The sequence below is a fragment of the Phocoena sinus genome, chromosome 18 (assembly GCF_008692025.1).
Source record: "Phocoena sinus isolate mPhoSin1 chromosome 18, mPhoSin1.pri, whole genome shotgun sequence".
In the NCBI taxonomy this organism is placed as follows: domain Eukaryota; kingdom Metazoa; phylum Chordata; class Mammalia; order Artiodactyla; family Phocoenidae; genus Phocoena; species Phocoena sinus.
The window spans coordinates 10,788,987-10,810,750 of NC_045780.1; the positions used below are offsets into that span (position 1 = coordinate 10,788,987).

General features: G+C 40.4%; 1 long non-coding RNA gene across 1 annotated transcript in view; it reads right to left on the reverse strand.

Moving 5' to 3' along the window:
• Nucleotides 1-18,412: 18,412 nt before the first annotated feature.
• Nucleotides 18,413-21,764, reverse strand: part of LOC116743238 — a 243,334-nt gene continuing 239,982 nt past the window's right edge. The window contains exon 4 of the long non-coding RNA XR_004346706.1: nt 18,413-18,506. This is a non-coding gene — a long non-coding RNA (uncharacterized LOC116743238). The remainder of the gene's footprint in view (nt 18,507-21,764) is intronic.

Below are 21,764 nucleotides of genomic sequence, written 5' to 3' on the forward strand. Positions count from 1 at the left end.
TCCAAGTATTTTTAATAGAAAACGACTGACTCCTCTATGCAGACTCTAAAAAGATGTCTTCTCAGAATAAAAGACGAAAGTACAGAAATTTCCCCCCAACTTAACGTTACATACGTGTTTTCCTTGCAAACCCGATACGTGACTGCCTGGCTGCTGTCAGCCTGCTGCACACAAATTATGTTGTATCAGCTTCAAAGAAAGGGCTCATGATTTCTGTGTATTCAATCTACCCCACAATGCTCTCAGGGCAGTGCCCACTACTCCAGGAGCTTGACTAAATAAACATTGAGTTGAAAAGTATAGACTAGAAAAATTACTTCTAGCCAACACAAATAAAAATAAGCATCCGGACTTCAGTGCATTTATTCTGCCCCTTACAAATCACCTGAGGTGATTCCATTTTCCTAAGTAATAAGCACACTTTCATCCCATGGCTCCAACTCTTTCTTAGAAATTGGCTGCCAATGCAGCTACACTTGGGAATTCTGAGTGATAATCAGGGAACTAGATTCTCCTTCTGGGCTGAAAGATAGTCATTAACTAATGTAGGACCACAGAACAACAAAGAGCTTCCTTATTGTCTTTCTGGGTTCCCTGACATAGCCTGGCCAGGAAATGCCTCAGTTTCCATCACATTTTGCTATTAAGTGAGCCCAGGTCAAGAACCACCCTTTGACACACTGATTACTAGTGTTCTAGAGAAATCTCCATAGCTGGGCACTTTGTGAATCTGCCCAATTCCCCAATTCTCAAATTCCTTCAGTCTCAAAAGATTTGGGACAGTAGCTACTAATATTGTTTTACTAATAATTTTATATTTATACAGTGATTTAAATATTTAAAAACCTTTCCAAAGGCACTGCCTAAGTTTGCTGGGTCTGCCTAACAAAGTAACACAGACTAGGCAACTTGAACAACAGAAATTTATTTTCTCACAATTCTGGCTGGTAGAAGTCCAAGATCAAAGTGTTGGCATGACTGGTTTCTTCTAAGACCCCTTGGCTTATAGATGGCCATTCTCATCTTATAGATGGTCTTCCCACTGTGTGCATCTGTGTTCTAATCTCCTTTTCTTATAAGGACAGCAGTCATATTGCATTAAGCCGCACCCATATGACCTCAGTTTAAGTTAATTACCTTTTTAAAGACATATTTCCAAATACAGTCACATTCTGAGGGACTGAAGGTTAGAACTTCAAAATATGAATTTTGGAAGGAGGGGACACAATTCAGCCCATGATAGGCATGATTTAATTTACAGACTATGAACCTAAAATTTAAAAAAAAAAAAAAAAAAACTGTATTACCAAGCTCACCAGCCGTTAGGTAGTGTGGCTAAAATTGGATCCCTGGGTCTCTGATTCCAAAGGCCATACTTTCTCCCTTACAATCTGCTGCCACTATGATGACTAACTTGTGTCTAACTGTTTAACATTTATAGACAACACATTACCTCATTGCATCACCTAAGGAAAGAAAATCAGATACTGCCCAAGGAACCATCTGGCCAAATCTGATACATCTCTACTTTGAAAAGCCTGGGGCAGGACAGGAAGTTCTTTTAGAATTCTCAGCAGCTTACTCTCTACCGACAGCCCTTCCCCACTAGCTAGACCTTAACACTGAGGATGCAGGAAGGGGTCACTGGACAAAAGCTTGCCTCTCAAATTTTTTTTCTAATTTTGGCTGCAGCTCAGAACCATTTTGTCCAAGGGATAAGGATGAAGATACATCAGCAATGTTGCTCCCAATTCACCTGAGTCAGACCTCAGGTACTAGCTAAGTCTGAGAGTAGATGGACAGATTAAAAGATGTGCAGGTGTTCCTGAGCCCCCTGTAGAGTCAGCCCAAGAGAAGAGAACCTGTTTCCATCATTCAAAGCACCTAAATAGCTCTTGTGTTTTAAATTCTGAGAGTACTATTTTTTGGAAGGTTAAAAAGTAAACAAGAGTATTTAAATGACTATTGACAGTTTCTTCTAAAAACAAACAAAGCAAGATTAAAGGTATGTTAGAAGACATACAGATGGCTAACAGGCACATGAGAAGATGCTCAACATTGCTAATCATTAAAGAAATGCAAATCAAAACCACAATGTGATGTTACCTCATACCTGTCAGAATGGACATCATTAAAAAGTCTACACTGATGGCGGGAACGTAAACTGCAGCCACTATAGAAAACAGTATGAAGGTTCCTCAAAAACCTAAAAGTAAAACTACCATATGACCCAGCAATTCCACTCCTGGGTATATATCTGGAAAAAAACTAAACTCTAATTGGTAAAGATACATGCACCCCAATGTTCATAGCAACATTATTTATAATAGCCAAGACATGGAAGCAACCCAAATGCCCATCAACAGACAAGTGGATAAAGAAGATGTGGCATGTATATCCAATGGACTATTATTCAGCCATGAAAAGAATGAAATTCTGCCATTTGCAGCAACATGGATGGACCTGGCGAATATTATGCTTAGTGAAATAAGTCAGACAGAGAAAGACAAATCCTGTATGATGTCACTTATATGTGGAACATAAAAGATAATACAAACAAATATATATAGAAAAATAAAAACAGGGTTATAGACATAGAAAACAAACCAGTGGTTACCAAAGGGGAGAGAGAAGGGGGGAGGGGCAAGTTAGGGGTATGGGATTGAGAGATACAAACTACTATGTATAAAATAAATAAGCAACAAGAATATATTGTATAGAACAGGGAATTATAGCCATTGTCTTGTAATAACTTTTAATGGAGTATAATCTGCAAAAATGCTGAATCACTATGCTGTACACCTAAAACTATTATAGTATTGTAAATCAACTCTATTTCAATTAAAAAAAAAAAGATTAACAAGTGGGTTGCTAGTGACTCTGTTTGGTACACAGAAAACTTTTGTTCTATGTGTGTCTACATGAAGTCAGGAGACCTGAATTCAAGTACCCTGTACTAACATTAGTGAGGAAATCAGGAGATCTCTCCGGGCCTCAATTCTCTCATTTGTAAAATGCAGGCTGGACTTTTTGTAGCCCTAACTTTTTATGTACAAACTCAGCTTTTGTCTTGTTTTTCAGCTTTGTCTTCACCAACTCCTCAAAGACGAGGTTGGTGCAAAATGCAAAACCTAAAATGTCTTTCCCTAGTCCTGACTGAGCCAATATTATCCTGCTACTTCACCTGAATCTCCCATGTCACTCACTGGGGCAACGGGGAATGAGCTAGCAATGTGGGAGAAGGGATGAAGTCCTTTGGGGACAAGGACTAAGGTAGAAAGTGCTCATGCAAAATGCTCAGAGAAACCAGAACACTTACAGGGAGGGGATACCCAATTTCTGAAGGACACAAACCCAGGAGGAGCCAGGAGCAACAACTTCCAGGTGTGGATCCACAAATTCATAACAAGGAAAATACAAACAAGCTAAAGCAGGTTGGGATTAAAAGGATAAGGGCAGAGGAGGTGTAGCATGGAGGGCGTGCCCAACTGAGTGGAGAGGGTGTGGCACGCAGAGGGCACACCACTGTTTTCTTTGCTAGAGCATCTCCTGTTCCTAAGCTTTTCTAGAAATGTGACACTCCCTCATCAAGAGGTCGATTTTCCTTCCTCTCCCCTTGAATCGGGGCAGGTTCGTGACTTACTGGTGGCCAGCAGAACACAGTAGAAATGACACTGAATGATGTCTGAGACTATGTCATAAACATTGATGCACCTTGCTCGCCGGAGCTCTGGCAGTAGCCTGAGCCTCCAGGTAAGCTGTCCAACTGCCTTGAAACTGCTATGCGGTGAAGAAGCCCAAACTGGCCCATGTGGAAAGACTGCATGAAGCAGCACTGGAGCTGCATCATGAAGAGAGATTGCCCAGCCACTGCTCAGCTGCTCCTGGCCTCCTGTTACAGCTCCAACCACGGTCTGGATGCAGTAGCATGAGAGCTTCCAAACCAGCAGCACCCACTTGAGTGACTCCTGCATTCGCAACTCATAAAAGTTATGAGAGATGATAAAAGGATTGTTGTTTAAGTCACTCAGTTTTGGAGTGATTTATTATGTAGCAACGGAAAACCTGTAATATCATTCTTTATTCCCCACCTCCACTCCCCAATTCTGCTTCCAATCTGAGTTCTTAAAGTTAGGTCTACAAATTCAGTTCTTTTCCTTCAATGTAAACATTTATACAAACTCAGGCATCCAGAGAAGCTGATCACAAGGTCTTAATGTTGTTTCTGCTCTCTTCATCAAGAAATAAATAACCCTAGTATGATAATTTTTCCTATTTATATGCAAATTGTTTAAGAGCTGAACTGCCCCAGTTGTTTACAATTGCTTCCATATTATCCCAAAACAATTCAAAATTCAAAACATGCAATAAAATCTGTGATTTATTGGTCTCACACTTGTTTCCTCTCAGACTCCATCTAACCAACCACGTTCCTTTGAATTTCTCATTTGGAGGAGGGAATGGCTTGCCCTTTTTTTTTTTTTAAGTCTCTTCTTTTGTTCTTATCTTGGCTATTAAACAGGTTTATTTGCCAATTTGATAACTGACATCTAAAGGCATTCTTCATTCATTAATAAAATAATAATGGCTCATCGGTCTAGGAAAAATGCTGAGGAGAAGGGATCACATTTTATAACATTAGGGTCCATGTAGGTAGGTGAGCTAAGAGTGTTTATCAAATCTCTGAATACAGAAAGATGCTCTTAGTAGCTAATTTTAAGATGAAGAAGTTGTTGCTTATTCTAATTGCTCTCTAGAAAGTGACAGCATGTGATTAATAAGGGAAGAAGCGGAGGTGGGTTTTCAGTGTGACTCCTCCCTATGACACACCCAATCTCATTTTCTGTAAAGTCAACTGAAATTATAAGAAAAAAAAAAAATCACACCATTTAAACCGGTCCACATTAGCTCTTTATAACTCAGAGAAGCATGACCATTTAATGCAGTATTTTCAGCGTCAAAAAAATCCCCACCTTCCAAAAATGTTCATTTACCCTTGAAATTGTTTTTGCTGTCACCACATGACGAATCCCGAAGCAAGGCTTGAATATATTGTTGAGTCAGTGTTGATTTAAACTTAGATTGACCTCCCACATAGCCACTGTCTCTGAGTTGTTGCCAGAACTGAAAGAAACTTGAGGGAAGTGATCAGAATTCCCCTCAAAGAACTAATCTTCCCTCTGCCCAAATTGCCCTAATGTAGAAAAACTCAGTCCCTCCTCCACAGAATGTGAAATAATTTGGCTTACAATGACACATCAAAGGTATTGCTAAGGGAACATTTTCTAATTTTTAGAACTCGTTTTACTTCTATCAAATGCATCATTCTACAATAAGGAAAGGCCTAAGTTATGTCTTACTCTGTTTGGGATCTTCTCCCTTGGCCTCAGCATTTGGGGCTGGAGATACTATTTGTGGAATGAGGCTGAGGAAATGAGCCAAAATGAATTTCAGGCTTGCCAGAGCTTACAATCTTAATGCAAATTCAACAATTAGCAATGCCTCAGCTGTGAAAGCTGGAAAAAATTCCGCATATCAGATGGTGAGAGAGGCTGGTGGGGAGAAGCACTTCCATTTTACTCTTGTCATCCTGTCATCTCCTAATTCAACGCATAGCCTTGAAAGCAGACCTGGGCCCTATGGGTTATAAACTCACTCAGATAGTTCCAGAAAGGTAACAACCTTACTAGTCCAAACTAGAACTGTAAATTTGTAAAAAGGCTAAGTAGGGAAAGAATTTAAAAAAATAAGAAACACTGTATTATCAGCTTCAAAAAAACCCCTAGGTTAACGGGTATCACGGAAGGCTAAGAGGATCCAACTACATGATGATTCTTAAAAGAATAAACAGCTCTAATGTATCCTTGTCAATCTGAACCATTTAGCAAGTGTCCTTCTGTAACAAGGCATTTTTTGTTCGTTTGTTTGTTTCTTGAGATGTTTGAGGCAGGCAGAAAAAAAACACACACACATTACACACTCTGGGGTCATTTAGAAACCACACACACATTACACACTCTGGGGTCATTTAGAAACCCAAGAACATTGGGTTTCCTTTCCGTCATTTCCTCGCATCAGTCTTTTTCTAAAGAGAAGAAAAAATTGGAGCTGTGGATGTGCATGCGAATGTTTCCACCAGTCCCACTGGAAAGGATACAATGATACAGCCAGGTGAAGGAAAAGACCTGAAATTCTAAGGACTTCACGTGCTAAACACACAATTATTCATTCCTTGTGGGGTTTCCCCCCAACTCTTTTCTTCCTATTTCCATTGCCAATCATTATTGATGATGCAAACTTTGTGACCATGCCCAAAGCTAAGAACCGCATTCCACTGCAACCTGTCAATCAATTACACTGCAACCACCCTGGGAAGAAATCTTGCTATTTCCCTCAAATATTTCCCTTCATGAATTCTCCTAACTCCTATCCATCAACATAGGCCCAGCTCCTATTAAACTCTGTTCTTCTGAATGTCAGTCAAGCAAGGTCAGTATTTTTTAATAAAATGCCCCCAATTTTTCTCTATCAAACATCTATTCAGCATGTATCTTACTTTGGATTCCTTCCAAAGCAAAGCCTGGGAAAAAATCTGAGTACAAGTAGTTTATTTGGGAAGTGATCCCAGGAAGCAGGGTGTAACTCAGGGGATTCAAGCCAAGGAAGGGAGGAAAACAAATGAAGGGTGTACCAGTAAATGAGTTACCACCGTGGGCAGCTATGCCTCAGTCCTGCTGGAAGCTTCTGAAATACTGCATCTCACATCCCAGAACTGTCCCACCAAGGACCATTTAGCCATTAACTCATATCCCTCATTGTTTGAAGGTTACTCTGAGACTTTCCTCAACTCTCCAGAGCTTCTGGCCTGCACGGTGCATAGGCAGGACACACTCCGGTGGTCAGAGAACACCCTCTGGCAGAAAGAGCCAGATGCTTGAGGGAGAAAGTCCTCAGTGTGGTCAGGGGCCACCCACCAAAGATGCAGGTGACCTTCGAGAGGGTGAGAGATGTTGATGCGGCTCCAGCTATGGTGCCCGCTGCAGCAGGTGCCTGAATTCCACCAAATGCTCGGCTATGCACACAGTAGGGAGTTTTGTTTCCCAAATGAGTATTCAAATATCCTCTCCTTTTATGCTCTAACTTAATTACGATCCTTACTTGTATCCTTTCCCAGATACAACGTTTAACCTAGTCATTCATTTACACATATTTTCATCTGTACATAGAGCTTCCTATCTCCACTCTGCAAACACTTGTTTTGAACCCAATTATCTCAGTGCTCGGCTCTCTCTTATGCACTGTCAAGGCAATTTACTTCAAATGAGCAAAGAGCTCCAGCTCATGGCCCTTGCTTTTGAATCTTGAAAAAGAAACTAGGATATCTTTCTCAACCAGAGGAATATATCTAGGGGTGTTTTTCAGGAGTTTAAAAAATGTTTATTTCAGATTCACATTATTTTCTATATCTTCTATTTACATAAGTAAAAATGAAACGTGTCCCTTTGTATATTAGCCTCTTATTCATCAGCACATCTGAGGGCAAGAAATTTTATCACAGCAAATTCTGTTGGTTTTATATTTAAAACACAACTGGCACTTTGTGAAAGAGCTTATAGTAAAGGCCACACAGAATTAGAGAAAAATTAAGCATTCCCCCAAAATGTGAACTATTATCTTAAAACTCATTTTATCTTCCACATTAGATACTATCTATTGAATTTTCTTTTTTCTACCACATCATCCCCTTCTTATAACCCAGGATGGTTTACTAACCCCAGTTTTGGGCAACATACCACTGCATTGATCCCCAAAAGATTTTTCCACCCAATGGTGACTTTTTCAATGTTACTATCATTACCAAGAATTTTGAGGTGTAGACATATGTGTCAGGGATTTGGAAACATCATTTCTCACTTTCTGTCATGCCCAAAGTACCACATATTCTTAAAGGTAGGAGAAATAGCCTTAAGGCTTTTGAAGGGAGCATACTGTGGTGTCTCCTGTCTCAATCATGTTTGTAATGAACCTGCTTTTGGATTGCTGGCAATAAAAGGCACATAATCCTTAAGGAGGTCTCTCAGAGAAGCTCTACTAATTTACGTGGCAGGACTCAATCTCATGTAAAGGTTTAATGAGAACCTCATGAAGTATAAGTGTGGCTGGCATGTGTTACAGAAGGTAGCTCAGGAAAAGCAGAGGAAAACCTTACGTGCAGAACCTATATCCAGACTTTTTTAACTGACAAGGATGTCCCTAACAGAGAATGAGGGAAAAGAGCAACAACAACAAAAAAGACGAGCGCAGCAAATATTGATCCATTATGTACTTCCTGGTTATTGTAATAGCCTCTGAATGTTCCCCAAAAGGAAAGCACGACATGGATAATTTATGTGCCTATTGAAGGTAATCTTCCAAGCATGAATGGCTGAAGGATTATAATTTCTTTCCCCCAGTCATCATAGGTCTCCCAGAGGTCATACAAATAACCAGCATCCTTTCATCCTAAACAGTACCCAGCCAAGGTTGAGATACGAGCCTATTAAAATCCGGTTTAAAAAAGAATTTTATTTTGCCCATGATCTCATTCATTAATTGCTGACTGCCTTTTAAAACCTTCTGTGGAAGACAAAGAGGCCTTCAAATCCTTTCTCGGAGAATTAAAGCTTTCATTTAAGGATTCCAGATGGGCTGTATTTTAAGTATTAAAGTTCAAATACTTTAACCACCAACAGATGTAAGGAATTTTACCCAGTTACGTTGCACAATTGCCACCCAGTAGTTCTTCAATCCTGGCCAAATTGAGCATCAATTTAAACTAGATTTAATCATGGGACCCTTGACAATCACAACACAAGATATTAGGGAGTTTAGGAAATGGGTCTATTAAATGACAATTAAAGCTGTCAGCCTTCCAGAGCTTATTTTCAGTTCATTTGATCCCTAGTAGACAGTGGCATTTGACTGCTGTAAACAAAGAGGTCTGCTTGAAAGTGCACGCTGAGATCGGGGGGCTGGTGGTTAGAGCCCTGGTGATGGTGTGTGTTCAACTTTCAGGCTAACTCCAGCTGTTCCTCAGACCAAGTGACTTCAAAATCACTTCCTATGCAGCCATTTAAGTCCTCCTGAAAGTCCTGAGAGCCTGAGGAGTGACTGGCTTTTCCTTTTTGTGTAAAGTCTCATGGAAATTCTTCAGGGTCAGGTGCTCTCAATCTGGCTCATACTAAATAGTGCTTTTCACCTAGAATATGCGTGAAATTGACTATTGAAAGTCTTAGATTATCCACACCCTTTGATACAGTATTTTTACTTTCAGGGATTTATCCTAAAGAAACAGATATCTGCACAAAGATTTATGAACAAGCATGCTTGCTGCAGAATGATACGCGGCTAAAACATAAAGCAAGTTTGGTTTTTGCTGTTCTTCCCACCCCATTCTCCTTAACCCTCCTCATATGCCAGACCACCTTTTTCTACCTTGAAAACCTCTTCAGTGCCACTTCCTCCCAGGCATTTGCTTAAAGAGCTGTGACCTCCACCAGCCAGAAGTTTCCAAGACCTGGGTCTTTCTCCATCAAGACAGGAATAAAGACACAGACCTACTAGAGAATGGACTTGAGGATATGGGGAGGGGGAAGGGTAAGCTGTGACAAAGCGAGAGAGAGGCATGGACATATGTATACTACCAAACGTAAGGTAGATAGCTAGTGGGAAGCAGCCACATAGCACAGGGAGATCAACTTGGTGCTTTGTGACCACCTAGAGGGGTGGGATAGAGAGGGTGGGAGGGAGGGAGACACAAGAGGGAAGAGATATGGGAACATATGAATATGTGTAACTGATTCACTTTGTTATAAAGCAGAAACTAACACACCACTGTAAAGCAATTATAGTCTAATAAAGAAGTAAAAACAAAAAAAAACACCTATACATCTCCCATGCCCTGCAGTCGGCCAGGCTAGAAAATCAGATACATTTTTCCTTCTGAGGTGTTAATGGATTAACATTACTCTCTACTATGCAGTACTTTATATTTTAAAATGAGATCCCGAAGACAATGCTATCAACTCAAAATGGGATTATACTGGGAATTTCAGAATCCAAGTAAACCCAGTAGTTAGTATGATTTAAAATTCTGTTTCCAATATATTTTCAGTACATGTACATGTGTGTGTATGTGTCTTAGTTTATCCATTTTGTTTTATTATGAAAAGATATTCATGATTATAGAAAGTGTAGGAAACAAGAAAAAGTAAAAGGAAGACGAAATTCATCCATATTCCCTATCATGCTGAAATGACATTTTTAACATTCTATTGTGTTTCTTCCCAATCATAGTAATATGCACTAATTTATTTTCTGGAGTCATGATAACTGTGTGTGTACAATTTTTGCGTTCTTTTTTCAATTTGCTATTTATTTGAAAAATGTCAAAATAGCTTTCCCAAGAAGGCCGTCAATGGGGCCATACTTTACAGTAGTTCACCCTTTTCTTCACTCATTATTTTTCCTGCTAAGAGTACTTTAAAAACTTGGTTAATCTTCCTGGGTTTCTTATTTACTACAACCTCTACATTAAATTGGAAGCCTTTACCATATCTAGCTGGTAAGTAAATTTCCCAAGATGAAAGCACTCAAACTCAGTTCTGGAACAGGGAAAAGGACTGGTATGTATTAAAACAAAGTGAGTGCAGCCTTGGCAGGAAGTCAGGGTCACAGTCTGCAGTCAGTTGGGGTGCGAGGCTCCATGGCCCCAGCTCCCCTTCTGTGGCTGTTCAGGGGAGTGGGCAGCTGCCCTCACAAGACCCGGCCTCTGCTCCCCAGCTGCTATAAGGCATTTCTGGAGGTACCTATGGTAACATCCAAGAGGGACAAACACTGTTCTCACATGCCCTGAGGAAAGCTCATTCCTACGACCAAAAAATACCTTCCTCTGCTCCCTCCAACCCCCTCTCCTCACTCAACTCAGCCACACATACTTCTTTGGCTCACAGACAGAATGTGTAGGGAGACGGGGACTCATAGTCGTTTATGATCTGGGTAGCACATTCACATCACTACTTGGGCTATTTTTGTCTAGTGTTGCCACTCACCAAGTGGCAAATGCTATATAATCCTACTTGGTAAACGACAATCACTCTTATTACAGCTTCAGATTAAATAGGAAAACTACAGCCAAATTTCTTTAAGGAAATAAGGTGGGGGGATCTAACATTGTTAGAGTCAGACCAATTAGTCATACTTTTTGAATAATGTTCAAAGAGAACATTAAAAGGAGGAAGTGATGAGAAGGGGTGGGGAGAATTATGTAGACCACAGTTGGTTTGAGTATTTCATTTGTAAATAGCATGTCATTTTACTAATGCAGTTGAATTACTTAACCACTCTATAAATGTTGGTTTATATTCAATTTAAACATGTTATAAAGAGCTTTTAGCTCTTTTCGAGCAAGCAAGACAGCCCTGTCTATTAATAAACACTTAGGTGGAGTATCAGATTTCCAGGAACTAAAAATATGATTATCTACCCAGAGACTTGGAAGGAACTAAACTCACAATGTCTGATGATTGGCATGTTTGCTGTCTTTGACATGGGATACTGAGCACATGGCATGGTGGAACACTAGGGGGAAAGGGCTCCTTTTCTCCACCAGCAACTGCTAACCTGCTTAGCAGCAAGCAGGGTGCCCTGAGCTGGCTTGTGAAAGAGAACCTGCTTCTCAAAGGGGATGCCGGGAGATGGGGGCATGAGATTCACAGGAAGTCAGAGCTTTTCTCTGAAGCCTTGGCAGTGACAGTTATGTGAGTCATTGAACTGGCCACCATTATTCTTATTAATTGCCAAACCAGGTCTATTCAGCCTTCTAATAAAAACCAGATAAAGCGGGAGACCAAATCAGAATAAAAAGGAAGAGGGAGCTGAAATGGTTGAGAATATGCATTATTATCCTCATAAATGAGCTCACAGATACGTATTAGCAGAGTAGAGTGAACGGTATATTTCTTTTTCCCATTGTCTTACATCAGAAAAAGTTCAAAATGGTATATCACAGTCTATAGCATTGATATTGGTGGAACAAAGGCCAATAGTAAAAAATGACAGTGGGCTTTAGACCCTAAATCTCTTTATTCTCACTTCTATATTCTTAATTTTTCTTGGCATATCTTTAAAATAAGATTACACGGTCCCACTAACACTTTTCTTTTTAATTAAGACTTTATTTTTTAGAGCTGTTTTATGTTCACAGCAAAATTGAGGGGAAGGTCTGGAGATTTCCCATATACCCCCTGGCCCTACACATGCACAGCCTCCCCTATTTAACAACATTCCCCACCAGAGTGGTACATTTGTTATAAATGATGAACCTACACTGACATATCATAATTATCCGAAGTTCACAGTTTACATCATGACTCACTCTTGCTGTTATATATTCTGTGGCTTTAGACAAATGTATAATGACATGTAACCATCATTATAGTATCCTACAGAGTATTTTCACTGCCCTAAAAATTCTCTGTGCTCTGCCTATTCAGCCCTCTCCATCCCCCATCCCCTGGCAAACAAAGAACTTTTTATTATCTCCATAGCTTTGCCTTTTCCAGAATATTATATAGTTGGAATCATACAGTGTGTAACCTTTTGATTGTCTTCTTTCACTTAATAATATGCAATTAAGGTTCCTCCATGTCTTTTCATGGCTTGATGGCTCATTTCTTTTTAGTGCTGAATAATATTCCATTGTCTGGATATACCACAGTTTATCCATTCACCTATTGAAGGACATCTTGGTTGCTTTTAAGTTTTAATAATTATGAATAAAGCTTCTATAAACAGGTTTTTGTTAGACGCTAAGTTTTCAACTCCTTAGGTAAAAGGAGAACCAATATTGGATCACACGGTAAAGTATGTTTCATTTTCTAAGAAACCACCAGACTGCCTTCTAATGTGGCTGCACCATTTTGCATTCGCACCAGCAATAAATGTGAGTTCCTGTTGCCCACATCCTTGTCAGCTTTTGGTCTTATCAGCGTTCTGGATTTTGGCCATTCTAATAGGTGTATAGTGTTATCTCATTTTTGTTAAATTCCAATTTCCCTGATGACACATGGTGTGGAGCATCTTTTTATGTCCTTATTTATCAACTACAGATAACAGGTGTCTGCTAAGGTCCTTGGCTCATTTTTTAATTGTTTGTTGCTGTTGTTGTTACTGTTGTTGAGCTTTAAGAGTTCTTTGCATATTTTGGATAAGATCCTTTATCCTTTTGCAAGTATTTTCTCTCAGTTTGGGCTTGTCTTCCCATTCTCTTGACACTGTCGTTCGCAAAGCAGAAATTTTTAATATTAATGAAATCTAGTTTATCAATTATTTCTTCATGGATTGTGCCTTAGTGTTGTATCTAAAAAGTCATTGCCATATTCAGGGTTATTTAGGTTTTCTCCTATGTTATCTTCTAGGAGTTTATAGTTTTGGGTTTTACATTTAGGGCTCTCATATATTTGGAGTTAATTTTGGGAATGGGTGTAATGTCTATGTCTAGATTCACTGTTTTGCAAGTGGATGTCCAGTTTTTCCAGCACCATTTATTGAAAAGACTATCTTTGCTCCATTGTATTACTTCTGCTCCTTTGTCAGAGGTCTCCTGACTATATTTCTGTGGGTCTATTTCTGGGTTTTCTCTTCTGTTCCATTGATCGATTTGTCAGTTCTTTCTCCAAAACCACACTGTCTTGATTACTTAAGCATTATAGTAGATTTGAAGTCAGGTAGCGTAAGTCCTCCAACTTTGTTCTTCTTCAATATCATGTTGGCTATTCTGAGTCCTTTGCTTCTCTACATATCTTTAGAACCAGTTTGTCAATATTCACCAAATAACTTGCTGGGATTTTGGCTGGGGTTACATTGAATCTATAGATCAAATTGAGAAGAAATGACGTTATAACAGTATTGAATCTTCCTATCCATGGTCATGGAGTATCACTGCACTTATTTAGTTCTTCTTTGATTTTATTCATCCACTAACACTTTTTGGTTGCAAAAACCCAAAGGTGGGGCTTCCCTGGTGGCGCAGTGGTTGAGAGTCCGCCTGCCGATGCAGGGGACGCGGGTTCGTGCGCTGGTCCGGGAAGATCCCACATGCCGCGGAGCGGCTGGGCCCATGAGCCATGGCCGCTGAGCCTGCGCGTCCGGAGCCTGTGCTCCGCAACGGGAGAGGCCACAGCAGTGAGAGGCCCGCGTACCACAAAAAAAAAAAAAAAAAAAAAAAAAAAAAACCCAAAGGTGTAAGTAAATATGATGAGAAACAATATGTTTATATAATCTTGAAGTATCTCTCCACAGCATACTTTTTAATTTCAAAGGGCAAAATAGTCCCTTTAAAGTGGCAGACACTATCTTAAGTGATCACAGTTAGCATCGCCGATAGTGAGACGTATCAACATTGTGATGCACCGAGAAGGACACAGTATCACTATTGTGATAGTCTTACTAAAATGCAGAATCTGAATTTGATATGAGGAAAACACAGACAACCACAAATTGAGGGACTTTTTACAAAATAACTGACTAGTATTCTTCAAAAGTCAGGAAAGATAAAGACTGAGAAACTGCCCCAGATTGGAGGAGACTAAGAAATCAGGACATCTAAATGTAATGTGTGATCCTGGACTGGATCCTAGGTCAGAAAAAGGATACTAGTGGCGCAACTGGAAAAATTTTAGTAAGGTCTGTAGATTAGTTAAGAGTATCCTATGTTACTTTCCTGGTTCCAATCATTATACTAAGATTACATAAGATGTTACCATTTGAGGAAGCCAGGTAAAGGGTATATTGAAATTCTTTGTACTGTTTTACTTTTAAGTCTAGAACTCTTTCAAAGGAACAGTTAAATTTTTTAATTTAAAAAAAAATCTGAAAATCTAGATATTGGATATCAGTGAAATCTGTGAGCATTGATGCATTTCTGAGAAAAAGAAAATGGAGATTTCAAAGTTGCCTGCATTTACATGACATCAGTGGATAACTTGAGCATCTTGGCATTTTAATTAAAGAGAGAATGAGATCCACAGAGGCAGAAAGACAGACAGTGAAAGACATCCCACGTTGGTATGTCTGCATTGACAAAGCATTTCAAAGAGAACCAGGGCTTCCACTTGGAGTCACACCAAGGAGGTGATGACTGTCCTTGTGCTAGAGAATCAAAGGCAGGCTTTTCTCTGATTGGTTGGGTCAGGCTGCTAATGAGGCAAAGGTCATGGATTGGATCCGCTCTCAGGGCCTGTGAGTGTCACTCTGTCTCTTGACACTTCTCTGATCACAGGGAGCCAGGTGTGACAGCTCGACTGCACCAGCACGAGGCTGGCTCTACTGTGGGGAAATAATGAAAACACACACCCTCCCTAAGGTCACCTTTAAATATAATGGACATACTTGAATAGAACCCCTGTTATCTAAATATGCTTCTAAAAATATCTGCACCAGGAAGGGGGTCCCTTATTAGATTCTCTTTCCCATATTAAACCTATAATTGGGAGACCCGCAAGGGTGAAGCTGATTGGCCTCTGATGCAATCTGCAGACACACAAATTCTTGTTACCTCTTTAGCAGAAGTATGTGCTGGCTTTAAAGGCATGCACTCTGACTTGATATCACTTAGGCAGCCACCAAAGCACATAAAGAACGAGGATGCTCACCTCGCTCCTCACAGTTAGACATCTTTCGGTTTTCATGTTCCAAACATTATTGAGAAGGGGCTTCTAACAGCATGACTTTTCCTGAGTCTCCTGTGTTTATTAGGAGAGCTTTCCTGATGTACTTAGGATTCCAAACTGGAAGGTAAGCATGAAGGTGGAAAATTCTCAGTTCCAAGTATAAGTATGTCTTATAAAAGCAGTTAAGGAATTAGAACAGATTTAAACATATGATTAAAATTTGAAATCATAAACCCAGCAATTTGAAAGTAAATTTACTTGTGTGGTAAAAGTTTAAAAAAATCAAAGTTAGTGGGCTTCGGTCTCTTCCACCTACAGTTAGAAGAATTAAAACTATACTATGTGAAAAGTCATCCCCTTGAGATTCTTTAAATGTGAGAGTTTGTAAACATAAAATGGCCTGGTAACAAGGAAGTACATTTGAATGGCAGTGCTTCCCCACTCCAGCCCTTTCTCCACTGAGCTATGGATCTTCAGGTCCTCCCAGCACTTACTGGACAAGGTGAGGTTTGGAAATAAGCAAACAAACCAAAAAAAAAAAAAACAATTCTTTTAAATCCCTTTTGCTTCTCCTAATACCAGTGTACTCAGTAGATGGCAGGAAAATGAGCTGTTTCACTAGGTTGAGACTTGTCCAAAGTGCCTCGTGATAACAGAAATAAAATAAAAACTAGAAACACATTCTCCATCTAAAATTTGTGAAACCACAGTCCACCTGCACTGGGTAGAGCTGAGGACAGCTACAGAAATCAATGTTAGAAAAACAACAACTGTGGAACAGAAGGAGTAAAATCCCTCAAGACTCTAGAACCACTGGGTTGTAAATATTCTTAAAGCCAGGCTTATAAGACAAAGATGCCACCCATACTATGCTAAAATGGTCGTGTCATCTTTAGATGAAGCAATTCCCATTTGGCCACTCCATCCTCTGTTTTCCCACAGGCAGACCTGAACAGACATCCTTGTGTTCCTTTTTATAGACTTTTGCTGTCCAAAGAACAGACTAATTTTACATTTCTATTGCCTGGTTCCTTTACCAGTATACCAAACATAAGGAACAAATAGTTTGAATTATAGTTCTCTCTGGAAATATTTATAGAAGTTTATCTCACCATACATATACATTTTGCAAGGAAAGGTGGGAGAAAAAAAATTACCTACAACAAACTGGTCCATGAAATAAGATACACTACTGCCTCTGAGAAAAGCACAGAATATGTTAAAGAAAAAAATTTTCATGACACTGTTAAAAAAACGGTGAGGTAGATTTTACTTACGACCTTTTCAGTAGGTGTAAGGATCACTGCAGTGGGATTCTGCAGTAGGAGAGAGTGATCTGGCTCAAGTCAGAATAGAACAAGGAAAAGTAGGGATTTTACAGCCAAGGAGTGGAGTGTGGGTGAGGGTCAGTAAATGGAGAATTACTAAGAGGGTAGTAAGCTTATTGCTAAACTGACCTAACAGGATTCTTGCTAAAGGAAGGCCAGGGTGATCAGATATTACCTGGGGGAAGGGGGTGGGGAGTGAGGAACCCAATCAGATATAAAGGATGATCGGATAGTGAGGATGGGGGATTCTGGCTAAACCAACTTAGCAGGACTCTTGCTAAAACTGGGCGATGCAAAGGCAAACACAGCATCCCCAAAGTTGAGGCCTGGCTGGGAAGAAGATTCAGAGGAGCCTGACCAAAGTTTGGTCAAGGAGAGACACTTTGTCGATAACGGGAAGTTACCTCCTAGTGAGGACCTGGGCTCCCAGCACTGCAGGCTGAGCCATGAGGACACACGTGGAGGCCCAACTACTGCTTGGAAGACAGAAAAGCAGTGAGGAGCCTCGTTCAGGGACTGCACGAACCCCTCCAAATAACTCACTTGACCTCTTTTTTGTACATGCTTGTACTGGGAAATCATGAAGAATTTCTTTTCACAGTTTATTCAGCACATGTGCACACATTATGTCATTTAAAGTAAAGCGTATGGTTATCGTTTTACAAGTGAGAAAGCTGACACTCAGAAGCTGAGGTGGAGACACGGCCTGACCTGCAGAACCGTCCCTCCACTCCCCTCTCCCGGAGGAGAGTCTGTGTCCGGTCAGCATCCTCCTTACCACAGGCACGCACACCATCTGCTCAGTATTTTCGCCTTCTGTGTGTGCAGGTACCTTCGATCACCTCTCTTTTTCTCTCAAAATCCACAAAATGGACATTTGCCCAAAAGGCCCCTATCAATCTTACCAAAATATCACCTCAAACTGAATGCAAAGCATCCACTGCTTCCTAAATGATCATCTTAATAATTATAATGGCCCTGTTGGAGACAGAAGTGATTTTACAACTTTACTTTTAACCACGGGGACCAACCAGCTAAGAGCTCACATACAGACACAAGTACATATATTACATTCAAGCTTTGAGAAAACTCGAGAAGCATCGGGACTCCCTGATCAATTTGCAGTCTGAGTGTAACAACTCCATAATGTTCAAAACTCAGGGAACAACTACAGTCCATCCGAGGTTGGTTAAATCTGTGGATGCAAAACCTGTGGATACAGAGGGACGGCTATACTTCAAAATGAAAACACCTGAACAAACAGCAACTGAGAAAGAAAATTTCTCTACAACAGAAAATTTCTCTAACCCCCCCTTGTTTTAACGGAGCTTTCTGAGAAGTCAGCCTCCAGTGGGAGGGAGACAGAAGACTTACCCTCAGCACCTCGAGAATGTGAGAATTCTGCTGCCACGAACCCCCCTCCAGGGAGCTTCCAGCCAGGAAGGAGAATGACCATTAGCACCAGCACCTGGATGAGAAACGTGAAAATGTGTAACAAACCTTATCAGAGCCTCCAACACTTTAACCACCAACACCCCCTTACTGTGCTGATTGTATATCAACCTTTACCCCTGGCTGTTCAGAGAGCTTCTCCTTAGAGAATGCTGCTGCATGCATGGGTAATAACATTTTCTCCTGTTAATCTGAAGAAAATTCCCGATTGTCAATTTATTTGCAGGCCCTGACCACTACCACTCAGACTTCAGTTAGTCGAGGAAAAGCTCTCCTGTCAGACCTCCAGCATAACCAAGCCACAGACCTGACCCTGCTTCCCCTCACCTCCAAGATTCCTGTTATGAGAGAAAAATAAACCCCAGTTTGTTTACTCCACTATTGGTTGGGTTTCCTGCACCTTAAAGCAGAAAGGAGAGCTAGGAATTCACCCTGTTCATTCTTCTGAGTTAAGACACAAGGTAACTGCCTACCCCCTGCTCCCCAGTATGAGGGGAAAAGTCATAGTTCTGACTTGGGCCCCCAGAGAAGCGCAAAAGGAAGTATAGCAACATCTGATCAGATCTATGTTCCAACTCCTACACAACCCTAATGCAGATCAGCTTATCATCTTCTTTCTTTGAACAACCCATAGCAGCTCAGGATTAATCTGGTAAAATGTACAAGAGATTTTTAAAACACTGCCATGGCTTTCAAAAACTCCTTCACCTATTGTTCGGAAAATGTGCAGATTCAGGGAAAACAAAAACTGTGTGTTTTCATAATTAAATGACACTCTCTTTCTGAGTCTCAGTTTGCTGGGGGATGTTTGAAGCGGTGATGGTAAAGGGTGGATGGAGAAATTAAGGGGAGTCCTTGGGCTGAATGTGTCCATGGGAGAGGAGGCGGCAGAGGTGGGAGAAAGCTGAGTCCTAGGAAAGTGGGCTGAAAGAAGCAGGATGAAAGGATGGCAGCAGTGAGCACCACGCCCAGACCTGTATCCCACTGGGAAGGGTTCATGAACTTTGAGAAATTAGATAGGAACTTGAACTACAAAGCCAAAAACTTTAAATTAACCTGGCAGTTGGCAAGACTTTAATATCATATTTCCACATTTTAAAAGCTCTGTGAAAACGATTTAAATCTCAGTATCTTCATCCACAAAATAAAAGGATGGGAATAAGTGGGTCCTAAGATTCTCTCAGCTCTGAGATCTTCTAATTCTATAATGTGTCTTCACAAGAGGATTCTGGCCATAGCTTTTTAAGTTAAACCCACACCTCTTTCTTCAGCCTGAAAAAGAAAGCCCATGAGTTTGAAAAAGAAATTCTCATATTATCCCCCAATGGAATAGCTAGTGCATTCATTTCTAGCCCCAAAATTGAGCCTCGTAAATCAGCAGGTTCAGTAATTCATTCTGTAAAAATTTTAAACACCCACCATGTGTCAGAGACAGGGGTTGCATTCAGGATTCAAAGAGAGAGAAGATACAGCATCTGCTTTCAAGTTACTCAGTTTAGCTTAAGCCAACAATTTTTCCAAAATCTATTCCAAATATTATTGAATAAATGAATGAATAATTATTATGACTCTGCAATAATTATTCTAAGGAGAAGACTCTTCCTTCTTCTTAGTACCCTCTGAGGCTGGTAACATAAAAGAGAATATTCTTATTTCTCTGGCTGGGTGTTTGTGTCCTGGAACCGAATAGCCCATAACGAGGGTGTGGACCGATGTTTAATGAACATCAGAGCAGGGCACCCCTACCCATTCCAAATGCTTTCTTGCACAAACATGACTAGACAATTATGAAGGGTTAAGTATTTATTTGTTGAAGGGTTCATATAATTTTTCCAAAAGCTGACAGAGTAGGGGAGTGAGGATGATGGATGGAATCAATTACTATGCCAATGGGCACCTCACTTTCTGGAACCTCAAAAGGAAGAGGCTCTTCTTTCAAAGGCGCCCCATATGGATGATTCGTTTTCTCCTCTCACTCCACTTCTTCTTGCTGTCTTTCCCCTTTAAGTTTCATCCCCAGCTATGACCTAATGTCACAGTCCACCCTTATCCCAGGATATCTCATACCCTCTAACAAATAATTAAGTCCCAGTACTCTGGTCAACTTCTGTTTCTTGAAAATTTCACAACCTCAGGCACCCAATGGATAGCAAAAACCTTCTCCCAGACACAATTTCTGCTGGTGTATAAAGTGAAGAGAGGGTTTTCTAGCTCCACTTAGGAAATGATGAGCTCATGACCTTTGGATTTAGGTTGATGGTGAAGGGAGAGAAATAGCTTTCTCTCTGGGTTGTAGTGACTTTTATCCTAAAGTATCCAAATACAACAGCAACAGCTACCCCCTGACAAGAAATATAAGTGGGTTAACTTCCGTCCACTGGCTGTGTCCTTGTCCTGGTAATATTACTTTAAGAGTTAGTGTTTACATTCATCCGCCACACTGAGAATAAGGAGATATGCAAGCAGATACTGATAAACAGCCAGGAAAAGGAGTGACTCCATTTGATGAGAGCAAGAAAGCCTTCACAGACAATGTGGTCTATTTCACTTGACATCTGAAGAAGTTCACCAGGAACAGAGGTGGTGTAAGAGCGTAAAATTTGGGGTCATATTTCAGGCAAGGGGAAAACATGAGCGGGGCACAGAGCCATGAATCTGCCTGGTGTGTTAAAGACATTAATAAAAGTTAGTCATTCTGAAAGTATTTTGGGAATCTCAGACCTCTAGCTTCCTCTCCAGTTGCTGTGAATGAAAAGACTTCTGAAGGCCCACAGAACTTTTGAGAAATAACAATGGGAGACTCTGAGATGGTCCCCAGCTAACTTTATAAACATCCTCCCAGTGTTAAATGAAGCTGTCTAGAGGATAACAGAGGCAGAGTCAGAAAGGGAAGAACAAAGCCATTTGCAACAGTATTTGTACATTCTATGTCCCAAACAAAAAGCAAACCCCAATTCTATCTGTCATTCCATGGCTTCTTAAAGTGAGTAATTCAATCTGATCTTTATTTTCCCCAAACCACATTTAAGCCAAAAAAATAAGTTATCATGGGGCTACTCCATAGGAGGCATGAGATATATACTGCAAGGATAAAGTAATTACTAAGGTCAAGGAGTCTACAGGATAGCAGGATGAGAGAGATCACTGAACTAGAAGACTGGTAAGTGCCATAAGAAAGGTATAATCTAAGAAATGAGAGATGATGTCTAAATAGAGGCATCAGTGAAGGCTTCCTGATGGAAACAGTAAGCAAGGTCATGAAGGCTGGGTAGGA